Source organism: Bos indicus, chromosome 21 (genome assembly GCF_029378745.1).
Source record: "Bos indicus isolate NIAB-ARS_2022 breed Sahiwal x Tharparkar chromosome 21, NIAB-ARS_B.indTharparkar_mat_pri_1.0, whole genome shotgun sequence".
NCBI lineage: Eukaryota > Metazoa > Chordata > Mammalia > Artiodactyla > Bovidae > Bos > Bos indicus.
In genome coordinates, this window is record NC_091780.1 from 3,806,773 (window position 1) to 3,821,576 (window position 14,804).

Below are 14,804 nucleotides of genomic sequence, written 5' to 3' on the forward strand. Positions count from 1 at the left end.
CTCAATATTATCTACAGCCCTTGAAGAACTAAAGGTCCCTGACTGTTTAAAGGCTAAAGTATTATTATTTTGTCTTGCTTGACTGTTTTCCTTTCTTTCACATTTTCTCACTTCTCTGACTAAACTTATTCTTTGACTAAAGTTTTTCTACAGACAAAAGGCAGGAGGAGGACTTGTCAGGGCTGGGGATTCTTATTCTAGGAAGGCCCACAGGGTCCTGTTGGTTATACCCTCAGCCTTAGAATAACTATAGGACTGCTGCTGCTGCTGCTGCAGCCTACCAGGCTCCTCCGTCCATGGGATTTTCCAGGCAAGAGTACTGGAGTGGGGTGCCATTGCCTTCTCCGATAGGACAGCACCAACAATATTATTACTGAAAACATTTTAAGCCTTATTTTGTCTTCATTTTTTTTTTGTCTTTGGAATTTCCCCCGCATGAATGTGTAGTCAACTGTATTTTGAAGTCTCTGTATAGTTAATGTTATCAGTGTATCATGGGTTCATATGTTTCTTTTTGCCTTCATTGTATGGGTGCCAATTTTTAAATTTAAATTTGATTCATGTTTACATCAAATATTTTTATGTTTACAAAGTCATATATATAAAATATATTTAAAGAAGTCTACTTCTGTAACCACTTCCTCTGCTCTATTCCCTTTCTTCTCTAATATGTAACAACTTAAAATATATTTTGGTTTTCTTTCCATTGTTTTCTATATTTATTTCTTAGATAAATAGGAGCATATTATGCTTTCTTTTTCCCACCTTACATTTTTTACCCTTAATTTTACATTTGTTGTTGTTTTGTTTAATCACTAAGTCATGTCCAGCTCTTTTGCAACCCCATGGACTGTAGTCCACCAGGCTCCTCTGCTCGTGGGATTCCCCAGTCCAGAATACTGGAGTGGGTAGCCATTTACTTCTCTAGGGGATCTTCCTGACCCAAGGTTCAAATCCACATTTCCTGCATTGATAACAGATTCTTTATCACCAAGCCACCTGAGAAGCCTGATAAACAGCAATGTATTCCTTATTTTTTGGATACAATGGAATACTACTCAACAATAATAAGAAATGGTGTCTTGATGTATGCCACGACATGGGTGAATCTCATAATAGCTATACTGAGGGAAAGAAGTCAGGCAAAAAGGATTGCAAAGGTTATGATTCTATTTACATAAAATTCTCGTAACTAAAATAATCTATAGTGATAGAAAGCAGCAAATGCCTGGGTCCTAGAGGCTGAAGGGAGTGTCAAGTGAAGGGTGATGAAAAGGAGGATTTACCAAGAGGCATGAAGGGCCCAGCTGGTAAAGAATCTGCCTGCAATGCAGGAGACCTGGGTTTGATCCCTGGGTTGGGAAGATCCCCTGGCGAGGGGAAAGGCTACCCACTCCAATATTCTGACTTGAGAATTCCATGCACTGTATAGTCCATGGGGTTGCAAAGAGTCAGACACAACTGAGCAAATTTCACTTCACATGAAGGGCCCAATGAGTCTATTCACTGTCTGCATTGAGGTTATGGTTTTATGGGTCCATACATATATTAAGATTCGTCAAACTTTATCTTTTAAATATGTGCAATTATTATATGTCATTCATACCACAATCAAATTGGTAATTTTTAAAGAAACCATTATGAGCTGATTTTTGCTTTGCCTCTTCCCTATCTCTTAGAGATGGGAATCATGAGCTTCTGCTGAGAAGCAAACCTCCAACAAGATATTGGAGCAAACCTCATTCGAAGATATTGGCTCTAACTCAGAGAATAAGCTTATCTTTAAAAAAGGTCTTGTTTGAATCATGTTCTCCTGTTCCTTAGATATTGTTTGAACAAATATGCAAAGGAAAACCGGTTAAATGGTTGAATACTGAATTTCTCTTGTCATTGCTTTTAACTGAGATAAATGAACTCATATTGCAACAGGGATTATTGCACAATAAAGAACATGTTTCTTTGAGCTGCAGCACAACCCATTAGAACAATTGCAGGGGAAGAAATGAGAAGACTGGATTTCTGGTTAGCACTACCAGCTGTGAGAACTTGGGTGCATGTGTGCATGCTCAGTCTCACAGTCATGCCTGACTTTTTTCAACCCCTGTGGACTGCCACCCACCAGGCTCCTCTGTCCATGGGATTATTCCAGCAAGAATACTGGAATGTGTTGCCATCTCCTCCTCCAGGGGATCTTCCGGACCCAGGAGTCGGGAAAGCTGAAATATATAGAAGTATATAGAAGTGCCGAAGCTGGATTCTATTTTAAGATCTTTGGCTGATGATCATTAGTATTTCATAAAGGAACATTGCACAGCTATGGAAAGGTTCAAGACGATGAGAAACGAAGCACAGATGATTAGTTAGAAGGAAAAATAATGTAGAGTATGGTGAAGACTGCTTCATAAACACTATCTTTATAACTGAAATCATTCAATTCTAGAATAAATGCTCCAACTTATGTTATAAAAGTTAGTGTTTGTACCTATTTCATGAGAGCTAATATACAACCCCTAAAGGAGCTGGCTCCTGTATTGGCAGGCAAATTCTGAGCCACCTGGGAAGCCCTGTGAGAACTTGAGTAAAACTTTAAACTCATTTGCCTCAGTTTCTGCTGAGACAGGAAGTTCTGCTTATTATTTTCTCATCAGTTGAAACAACATTTCAATATGATGGCTTTTGTTTTTCCTATATTACTTAATAGATAAGATCTTTAAGGGTTGTATATTAGCTCTCATGAAATAGGTACAAACACTATTATAACATAAGTTGGAGCATTTATTCTAGAATTCAATGATTTCAATTATAAAGATAGTGTTTATGAAACAATCTTCACCATACTCTACATTATTTTTCCTTCTAACTAATCATCTGTGCTTTGTTTCTCATCGTCTTGAACCTTTCCATAGCTGTGCAATGTTCCTTTATGAAATACTAATGATCATCAGCCAAAGATCTTAAAATAGAACCCAGCTTCAGCACTTCTATCATTTCCCCTGAAGTGTCATGCAAAGAATTCTCTGAATAATTGTTTCAGCGCTTGGCACCATGTCACCAGTGGTTATGAATATGCAACTAAATCTTTGCAAAGCTGCAGTGAAAAAAAAAAAGCCATCAAAATCTTACAGTACATTCAGTACCTTTGTATTGTATAAAAAGGAATAATAAAATATAAGAAAAAATAAGTCAATTTTATTGCAATGAAATGTATAACAGGTTAGGATCTGTATAGAAGTATCTCAAAATGTAGAATTACATTTGAGTGCAATGTACATAATCAATGACACATTTTCTTTTTATGACACGTCTACTTTTTAAAACCTATTAAAATCTGGAAGACATTCTTTTATAATTAAGCAAATTAAATTCTCTCTGTTCAACCAATAATCACAATTGAAGGAAACAAAATGTACTAAAAAGGAAGATAAGAGTTTTACATGAAGGAAGAACTAACACCAAGGCTTAATTGAACACTCGGAGGCCCTGCAGCATCCAGGATGTTTCATGCTGGTGTTTCTAGGGAGGCTGTATCTGCTCATGACTGCAAAGCTGAAAGCTGGGCAAATGGCCTGCTGCCATTCGTCTGTCCTGGATGACACTTTGCCGAGACACTGGGACAAGGAAAGATGGTGGTTCAAGCTTTGTTTCTGTTTTTGCCACAAATATTATGGCAATCTGTGGATCTGGTGATGTAAAAATGAATTTCAAAGAAGCACAGTGCAAATCCTAACCTTGTATGATGGGTCACAAATCAAGCCAGATGATTTTCCCTGGAGTTAATTGGCAACATTTTGAAAGGAAATCAGCCACCAGGTTTTTCTGGTTCTCCGGTTTTCCTTCCTCCACTCCTCAACTCCAGTGACCACCTTCCCTTTTGGGGAATCTAATCCAGGCATTCGCCAGCAGGGCCCATGTAAGGAACTGTGGTTCATAGTATAATGCTCCTCATCAAAGAAATCCTTATCCTGAAACCCTGATCCTGTGACTATGTTACCTGTCAAGGTATGGGGAGGTGGTCCTTACGGGGTCCATTCTAATCACACGAGTTCTTAAAAGCAGAGGACTTTCCCCAGCTGTTCAGAGAGATATGACAGTCTTAAGAAGAGTCCGAAAGATGCTCATTATTAGTGTCCAGATGAAGGAAACTGGGAAAGTAGGAAATCACTTCCTTGCCTTGACTTTAAAGGATACCTTGGTCTTAGCCCAGCGAGACCACGTTGAACTTCTGACCTACAGACCTACAGGATAAATAAATCTGTTTTGTTTCAAACCACTGTGCTTGTGGTACTCTCTCATGGCAACAATGTACAACTTATACAGAAGTTTTCACAGCTCTGTGATATTCAAGAGCCAATGGAAAACTCAGGAAACACAAAGAAAATGCAAAGTGTTTTCCAAAGTTTTAGAATCACTACCTGTGCATATGTGTAAATATACCTATGGTAAATGGGATGGTTTGTTATTTTTTTTAAACAACTTGGCAGAATAGTAAGTGTGCCGTCCAATGCTAATCTTGTATTTCCATAGACACTGTATTACTGTATATATTTTAAAACTTTGTAATCCTTGTTTTCTTCTTTTAGTGTTAAAGATCCAGTATTATTTTTTCAATTTTTAAAAATTCATACAGTCACTTGGCAAACACATGTGAGTTTACCCAATTTCATGTGCACCACCCAGAGGCCAGGGAAGCTAGTGATGAATTGTGGAAAATGCCAATGGTGGCTGGGCAGTCAAGGGGCAGGAACAGTGGTGACCTGGCCCAGGAGGTCCCAATCTGCTGGATGTGGCCAGCTTGGAGCATCTTCCTCCTTCCCTTTGGCTCTTACACTGAAAACTGAAGAGGTGATTCAGTTATGTAGAACAAGTGGATGGTTGTGTAGAACAAGTGGATGGTTGTATAGAACAAGTTATTCAGTTATGTAGAACAAGTGGATGCTTCTCACCTCAAATTGTTTCAGATTGTCTAAGGTCTTAAACATCTTGACAGTTATTTTCAGGCTATGCCTTAAAAAACACTTTTGAACAATAATGTATAAACACACATAAATCCACAAAACTAGCACATATTTTAAGTAAGGTATTATATCAATGTACAACTTGTATCAGTGACTAAATTTAGGAAACATTTCATAATCTAGTTTTTTTTTTTTTTTTTTTTTAACCTGGCAATGACCATATTATAAGATTTAGGTGATGCCTTACTTCTATTGCTCTAGGAGTAACATGGGGACTTGTGAACCAAGGCAAATAAGTATCATAAACTTGTTTTACAATTCAATATCAATAAAACTCATATTTTCTATTATGATTTTAGTTTGTAGTAGTTATTCCCCTGGGAGGGTTAAAAGGCAAAAACAAAACACTTAGAAATTTAATCTGCACACAGAGTTGCTGTCTCTGAAGAAAACTCAACAAATTAAGTTTCCAGGAGTCATCACAGAATTTGTTGGAAGGGGCTGATAGAGACATCATCTGATCAGGTGTTGAGGTCTCTCCCTCATATTGATGTACCTAGCCATCAATAAACCAGGAGAGAAGTTAGAATAGTGGAGTGAAACACAGCTACAGATTTGCAAAGGTGATAACAACAACTGAGAAAAATCTCAAAATTAAATCACTGCCTGCAGTAAATTGCTACCTGCATTATTCCAGAGAGACTACTACTGTTCCTTTCAAAAAAAAAAAAAGTCAGTTGGGAAAATGGTCACTTATATTTCCTAAATTATAAGAAAATCTGAGGTTGTGTGATATCAGAATAGCTCAGCTTTGAATCTTTGTTTAATTTCCTAGCAAATTAGAAAAAAAAAACTCGTTTCCTCCACTCGTAACACTTCTGAAAACAGATGTGCATGCTGTTTCCCACACTTCTGACACTAGCTGGGTGTCCTACAATTCAGTCACGGCACAAAGTCCCCGGACTTAGTGCAGAACGCACAGGCTGAGGACTCAACCCCACAAGATGCCCTCACTTCAGTCTCCAGGTGCAAATCCTAGATGGCACCTATGCTTCTGACCAGCTGGTTATGAATGGTAGGTTTCCACAATGTCCTCTCAAGATTTGATACTCGTTTTAATGAATCACAAAACTCATGGAAATATATTTACTGGTTTATTATAAAGGATATGGCGTAACAATCTGATGAAGAAATATATGGAGGCACATCCTGAAGAGTCCCTAGCACAGGAACTTCACTCTGCATAGGCCTGGTGTGGGCCACCCTCCCAGCGTCCAGATTTGTTAACTGACCTCAAGCTCCCATAAATCTGTAGAGATTTGTGTGAACGCTTCAATGGGTGGACATGATCAGTTATTAATTCAATCTCTACCCCCACACGTCCCCACTCCCACTCCCCTCTTCAGAGGATGGGAGGTGGGACTAAAAGTTCCAAGCTCCTAATTACAGCTTGGTCTTTCTGGTGACTAACCCCCATACTGAAGCCCACCAAGAGTCTCCTCATTGGAATAAAAGACACTCCTATCACTCAGGAAATCAAAGGGATTTAGGAACTTTGTGTCAGGAACCAGAGACAAAAACTGAAAATGTACTGATATTATTAGTCTCTTTTATGAAGATATACTGTGACATTGAAAATAAGAACGCTACTTTTCATGTCTTTGCAGAGTAAGAAACTGTCTTTTCTTTCTAAAGTGTCTGGGGAATGCCTTGGCAGGTTATCAGGAGATAAAAGGAGATAGAAGAGCAAACCAGAAAACTGCTTTCTAATCAGTTGGAAGCTCTCGACTTCATATTGTATTCCTGATTCTCACTCTATGACTCTGTATAATGACTTTCGATGCTTGCTTCCTCTACCTTGACATGTAGTTTCCATGGAATAGATTTATACACAGAAGGTCCAAAAGAATTGACAACCTGATGGGTGCCTGGCCATCTCATTCTAACAGAAATTCCATTGGCCCAGCTACTAGATCACTCTTCCAGGGGGCACTCTTGTGCAAGAAGTCCCCTTCTATCCAGCCTATGCTGGGCCAGAGACTACCCTACTTGGATCTTTCCTGGTTCAATTGGATATTTGTTGAATTTTCACATCCCTTCAGCATGGGACATAACATAACAGGTACATAAATTCATTCTAATCGGGAACTTTGACTTCCTTGGATAAAAACTGCTGCTCACTTCCTAGATATTATTGTTTTCAAAATTTGACTCTGCTAATTTCATATTGAACTTATAAAAGATTATAATAAATGATAACTGTCCTTTTTTAAAGCCAAATAACCCCTTAATAAAGCGAATATTTTGTATTGTCCTGAGAAATAGCTGTGTCAGGAAAATAAAAGCTCTCTTTTTGTAAAAGCAGTACAATTTAGTTTTCATTTTTTAAAATATACCCAATACTGCATTCACTTAGTTACATCTTGAACATTATCAGAAATCACCAGTGTTTCCATACCACATGTTTCACTTCAGCAGTTAGAAAGGAATTTTTTCCACCTCCTTAAGAACACACCCACACGTGAAAAATGTCACCTGTCATATCAGTAAACAAAGAATGCTACAGCCATCAAGCCCTCAGTCACCCCAGCCTGTTGGTGTACACAGTGGACTCAGGACAGGAAAGCATGGGATACTGGCTCCAGAGAGCTAAGCTTTATATCAAAGGAATGATTTTCATAAGCCCAGACTCTTGTATCTTCCCATACATAGATAAGCATTAAATTCATGGCTTGAGGTATCTGGTTTTCTTTCATTAACAATAATATTTTGATGTTCCAACTATCTGGTTTTTATTGAAAAATCCCTGTATATGCTGGTTCTTCCCTTACCTCTTAAGAGTGGTTCCTCAGAACTGAGAGGTTATCTCCCTGGTTTGATATGCTCAGAAAGTTCCCCAAATAAAACATAATTATCAACTTTTAGCTTGTGCATTTTTTTTTTCTGTCAACAACACACACATTTTTCTTAACTTTGTTATGTGTGGTTTTGTTGAACATATGTCAATTCAAAGAACCTTGTTTTTGAGCAACTATTGGGTAAAATGACCTTGTGTGTGATTTAAAACGTAGAGGATGCTGAGGGAGGAACAAGAAAATGGAGGAATAGGTAGATGTGGAGTACATTCATGTATACATCAGGAATACACCTTCAGACACAGAAGAGCTTGCAGCGCCAGCTGAGAACGGGCAGAAGAACCCGATCCCCAGAAAAAAATACATAGAACCATGCAAAACTTGGTAGGATGAAGGAAGTTGGGGGGAAAAGAGAAGAGTAAGTAGGATTGGACCTGCCTTTGCCAGGTGGGGGAACTGAAGCCAGGGTCCAGCCCCAACATTGGGGCAATTGTTTGGGACAGAGGAGAAACATTTGAGGCTGAGAGTGAAGCAGTTGATCTGTGACAGTCTAAATGCAATGAAAATCACACAAATAATTCTTGCCATACGTATTCCAGACGGGATGCAGGTCCCCTAGAAGGCACAGTGGCTGGGTAGGAGCTGGAGTGTAATGATTGTGGAGCAATCCTTGGGTGAGATCTGCTGTTGAATGCAGAGAGATGGCCCAAAAGGACAGGAAAGAGGATACTGTGGTGGGAAATGCCTGTGGAGGAAAACCAGGCAGCCATGGAGGCAAGGCGATACTGCTGAGTCATGTGGAGGGGGCGGAGCCATCACTGTAGCCTCTCTCTCCCCACACACCAGCATCGGCAGCTGAACAATAGGGAGGATAGCCATTTAAGTGCCTGACACTCAGAACAACAGAATAGGACCCTAGCTAGGGGGACCCTTTAAGTGCCTAAATGAGCAGAGCAACAGAGAAGGACCAGACACAGAGGCCTTCTGATCACCAGATACCAGGAGCTAGAAAAAGGCTCTGATAGGGCCACAGCTCCTGTGGCTGAGGCAGTCTGTGTCCATGCACAGTTGGCACCACCAGGGTCCCCATGACCCAAGCAGCTAAACCAGCTTCATGCTCAATCTTCATTGGGGCAGAGCTGTCACAGACTATAAAAACCCCTAATAGCACCATATCCCCTGTGACAATAGCCACCAGCACTCTTGCATAGCCGGCATTGCCAGGGTCCCCATGATCAAAGCAACTGTGCCACGTCCATGCGTCATCCCCACTGGGACGGAGCTGCCAGAGGCTAAAAAAAAATGTTGCATGTGTGCTTGCAGAGTTGCTTTGGTCATGTCCAATTCTTTGTGACCCTGTGGACTGTGGCCTGCCAGGCTTCTCTCTCTGTAAGAGTCTCCAGGCAAGAATACTAGAGTTGGTTGCTACGCCCTCCTAGAGCACCATGTTTCCTGCTGCTGTAGCCACTGGCTCCCCTGAGAACCCAGTGCTGCCAGGAACCCTGTGGCCCAAGAAGCTGCACTTGGGTCACCTGGCCCTCACTGCAGGAGACACAAGCCTTCCAGGTCATCCTCAGGACAACTCACCCAGTGAACAATTCACATGTCGAGGTGGAGATAAAACCACATTTGAAACCCAGGGGCAGTGTGGCTAAAGAATAAGACCCAAAACCTTCCCACCAGCTATACAAGCTAGAGATTAAATTTAAATCAACTAGGCAGACTCTGTTATTTATGGAATATATAAAAGAACAATGAGCTTTCCCACAAAAGAAAACACACTAGATCTGACAACAACAGTTCAGTAGCTCAGCTGTGTCCGACTCTTTGTGACCCCGTGGACTGCAAAACACTCCAGGCCTCCCTGTCCATCATGAACTCTCAGAGCTTGCTCAAACTCATGTCCATTGAGTTGGTGATGCCATCCAATCACCTCACCCTCTGTCGTCCCCTTCTCCTCCACCTTCAATCTTTCCTAGCAACAGGGTCTTTTCCAATGAGTCAGTTCTCATCAGGTGGCCAAGGTATTGGAGTTTATGCTTCAGCATCAGTCTTTCCAATGAACACCCAGGACTGATCTCCTTTAGGATGGGCTGGTTGGATCTCCTTGCAGTCCAAGGGACTCTCAAGAGTCTTCTCCAACACCACAGTTCAAAAGCATCAATTCGAACAGGGAGGAGTCAAGATGGCGGAGGAGTAGGACGGGGAGAACACTTTCTCCCCCACAAATTCATCAAAAGAGCATTTAAACATCGAGTAAATTCCACAAAACAACTTCTGAATGCCGGCAGAGGACATCAGGCACCCAGAAAAGCAACCCAACTCTTCGAAAGGAGGTAGGAAAAAATATTAAAAACAAACAAAAAAAGAGACAAAAGAGGGAGGGACAGAGTTCTGTCCCGGGAAGGGAATCTTAAAAAGAGAGAAGTTTCCAAACACCAGGAAACCTTCTCACTGCCGAATCTGTGCCGAGCTTTGGAAGCACAGAGGGCAACATAACAGAGAGAAAAAATAAATAAACAATTAAAACTCGCAGATTGCGAGCCCTACGGTAACTCCCCCAGCGGAGAAGCAGCGCAGACACCTGCATCCGCCATTAGCAAGCCGGGGCTGGGCAGGGAGGCGCGGCGTGGACTGCATCGCTGAGAGTAAGAATCTGGCCTGAATACCCTGAGCGCTATCTGAGCGAAATAATTTGGGCTAGCAAACCAGACTGTGGGATATCTACCACGCGAAAAGCCAGCCCTAACCTAAGACCGCCAGGCCTGCGCACGGAACAAAGGACTGAACAGAGATAGTCGGCTGCAGACCTTCCCCCTCCGGTGACAGGCAGCCAGAGCCGGAAGGGGACAATCGCAGCCCCAGAGAGACATTATCTATAAAACTGTAAGCAGGCTTCTTTGCTAACTAAAACTTCTTGGGGGTCTGGACGGTCAACATCTGCCTGAGAAGGTGCGCCGGTTTTACACCCAGATAACCGAGTGGCGGGGAGGCGATAAGTCGCAGCATTGGCGCTCGCCAAACACCTCATCACCTGAGCTGCTCAGACCTGGGAAGAGCACAAAACGCAGGCCCAACTGAGTCTGCGCCTCTGAGGACTACGCAAGTGCCTGAACCTGAGCGGCTTGGACCTGGGAGGTGCATGCAGCCCAGGGCCGGCCTCGGATGGTTCCCGGCGGAACAACCTAGAGTCTGAGCAGTGTGGACAGGGAGGCTACACGCGCCGTGAGCGGGGGCAGGCCCAGGGTGGCTGAGGCACTGCGAGCCCACGCCAGTGTTATTTGTTTGCAGCATCCCTCCCTCCCTCCCCACAGCGCGACTGAACAAGTAAGCCTAAAAAAAAAAAAAAAAGTGTCCTCCACCGTGCCCTTTGTGTCAGGGCGGAAACCAGATACTGAAGAGACTAGCAAACAGAAGAAGATATAACAGAGGGAAACGCCTTGGAAGCTACAGGCAATAGATCAAAACCCTGTGGTTACTACGGACTACATAGGAAGGGGCCTATAGATCTTGAGAAATATAAATCTGACCAAGAAACTAGCCAAAAATGAACTGAACCCACAACACCCACACACACAAAAAAAACCCAAAAAAGTCCTAGATATATTTTTATTATTTTTATGATCATTCTTTCTTTCTTTTTTTTTTAATTAAAACAAATTTTTTAAGTCCTCTATTGTTCCTTTAATTTTCACTTTTATAACCTATTACTTTGCAAAAAAAAAAAAAAAGACCCTATTTTTTTCTTCTTCAGCAAACTTCATATATATATATTTTATAATTTTTTGACCTTGTTTTTTTTTTTTTTTTTTTGGTTTGGTTTTTTTTTTGGTTTTGTTTTTTTCTTCTTTTCTTTAACATTGTATTTTTGAAATTCCAAACTCTACTCTAGATTTTTAATTTTCGCTTTTTGGTATATGTTATCAATTTTGTACCTATAGTTTTTTTTTTAATATAATTTCTGTGACTTTTTTTTTTCTTCTTCTTCTCTGTTTCTTTCTCTTCTTCTTTTATATAACATTGTATATCTGAAATTCCAAACTTTACTCTAGATTTTTAATTTATGCTTTTTGGTTTTTGATATCAATTTTGTACCTGTATTTTCTTTATAATTTTTGTGACATTGTTCGTATTTGTTTGTTTGTTTTCTCTATTTATTTTTCTTCTTCTTCTTTTTTTTAACATTGTATTTTTGAAATTCCAAACTCTACTCTAGATTTATAATTTTTGCTTCCTGGTATTAGTTATCAATTTTGTACCTGTACTTTCTTTATAATTTTCACGACCCTGTTTGTTTTTGTTTGTTCGTTTTTTCTCTCTTTCTTTTCCTTCTTCTTTTCTTTAACATCGTATTTTTGAAATTCCAAACTCTACTCTAGATTTTTAATTTTTGCTTTCTGGTATTAGTTATCAATTTTGTACCTGTACTTTATAATTTTCGCGACCTTGTTTGTTTTTGTTTGTTCGTTTTTTCTCTCTTTCTTTCCCTTCTTCTTTTCTTTAACATCGTATTTTTGAAATTCCAAACTCTACTCTAGATTTTTAATTTTTGCTTTTATGTATTTGTTACCAATTTTGTACCTTTAAGGACCCAATCTTCAGGACCCATTTTTCACTAGGGAGTGAGATTACTGGCTTGACTGCTCTCTCTCCCTTTGGACTCTCCTTTTTCTCCACCAGGTCGCCTGTGTCTCCTCCCTAACCCCTCTCTACTCTACCCAACTCTGTGAATTTCTGTGTGTTCCAGACGGTGGAGAACACTTAGGGAACTGATTACTGGCTGGATCTGTCTCCCTCCTTTTCATTCCCCCCTTTTATCCTTCTGGCCACCTCTGTTACCTTCCTCCTTCTTCTCTTCTCTGTATAACCCCGTGAACATCTCTGAGTGGTCCAGTTGTGGAGTGCACATAAGGAAGTGACTACTGACTAGCTCACTCTCTCCACTATTGATTCACCTCATCTCATTGGGGTCACCTCTAACTCCCTCCTCCCTCTTCTCTTCTCCATGTAACCCTGTGAACCTCTCTGAGTGACCCTCACAGTAGAGAAACTTTTCATCTTTAATGTAGATGTTTTATCAATGGTGCTGTATAGAAGGAGAAGTTTTGAAACTACTGTAAAAATAAGACCGATAACCGGAAGCAGGAGACTTAAGTCCAAACCCTGACTCCAGGGAACTCCTGACTCCAAGGAACATTAATTGACAGGAGCTCATCAAATGCCTCCATACCGACACTGAAACCAAGCACCACACTAGGGCCAATAAGTTCCAGGGCAAGACATACCAAGCAAATTCTCCAGCAACAAAGGAACACAGCCCTGAGCTTCAAGATACAGGCTGCCCAAAGTCACCCCAAAACTATAGACATCTCATAACTCATTACTGGACATTTCATTGCACTCCAGAGAGAAGAAATACAGCTCCACCCACCAGAACACCGACACAAACTTCCCTAACCAGGAAACCTTGACAAGCCACCTGTACAAACCCACACACAGTGAGGAAACGCCACAATAAAGAGAACTCCACAAACTGCCAGAATACAGAAAGGACACCCCAAACTCAGCAATTTAAACAAGATGAAGAGACAGAGGAATACCCAGCAGATAAAGGAACAGGATAAATGCCCACCAAACCAAACAAAAGAGGAAGAGATAGGGAATCTACCTGAAAAAGAATTCCGAATAATGATAGTGAAATTGATCCAAAATCTTGAAACTAAAATGGAATCACAGATAAATAGCCTGGAGACAAGGATTGAGAAGATGCAAGAAAGGTTTAACAAGGACCTAGAAGAAATAAAAAAGAGTCAATATATAATGAATAATGCAATAAGTGAAATTAAAAACACTCTGGAGGCAACAAATAGTAGAATAACAGAGGCAGAAGATAGGATTAGTGAATTAGAAGATAGAATGGTAGAAATAAATGAATCAGAGAGGATAAAAGAAAAACGAATTAAAAGAAATGAGGACAATCTCAGAGACCTCCAGGACAATATTAAATGCTACAACATTCGAATCATAGGGGTTCCAGAAGAAGAAGACAAAAAGAAAGACCATGAGAAAATACTTGAGGAGATAATAGTGGAAAACTTCCCTAAAATGGGGAAGGAAATAATCACCCAAGTACAAGAAACCCAGAGAGTCCCAAACAGGATAAACCCAAGGAGAAACACCCCAAGACACATATTAATCAAATTAACAAAGATCAAATACAAAGAACAAATATTAAAAGCAGCAAGGGAAAAACAACAAATAACACACAAGGGAATTCCCATAAGGATAACAGCTGATCTTTCAATAGAAACTCTTCAAGCCAGGAGGGAATGGCAAGACATACTTAAAATGATGAAAGAAAATAACCTACAGCCCAGATTATTGTACCCAGCAAGGATCTCATTCAAGTATGAAGGAGAAGTCAAAAGCTTTTCAGACAAGCAAAAGCTGAGAGAATTCTGCACCACCAAACCAGCTCTCCAACAAATACTAAAGGATATTCTCTAGACAGGAAACACAAAAACGGTGTATAAACTCGAACCCAAAACAATAAAGTAAATGGCAACGGGATCATACTTATCAGTAATTACCTTAAACGTAAATGGGTTGAATGCCCCAACCAAAAGACAAAGACTGGCTGAATGGATACAAAAACAAGACCCCTACATATGTTGTCTACAAGAGACCCACCTCAAAACAGGGGACACATACAGACTGAAACTGAAGGGCTGGAAAAAGATTTTTCATGCAAATAGGGACCAAAAGAAAGCAGGAGTAGCAATACTCATATCAGATAAAATAGACTTTAAAACAAAGGCTGTGAAAAGAGACAAAGAAGGTCACTACATAATGATCAAAGGATCAATCCAAGAAGAAGATATAACAATTATAAATATATATGCACCCAACACGGGAGCACCACAGTACGTAAGACAAATGCTAACAAGTATGAAAGGAGAAATTAACAATAACACAATAATAGTGGGAGACTTTA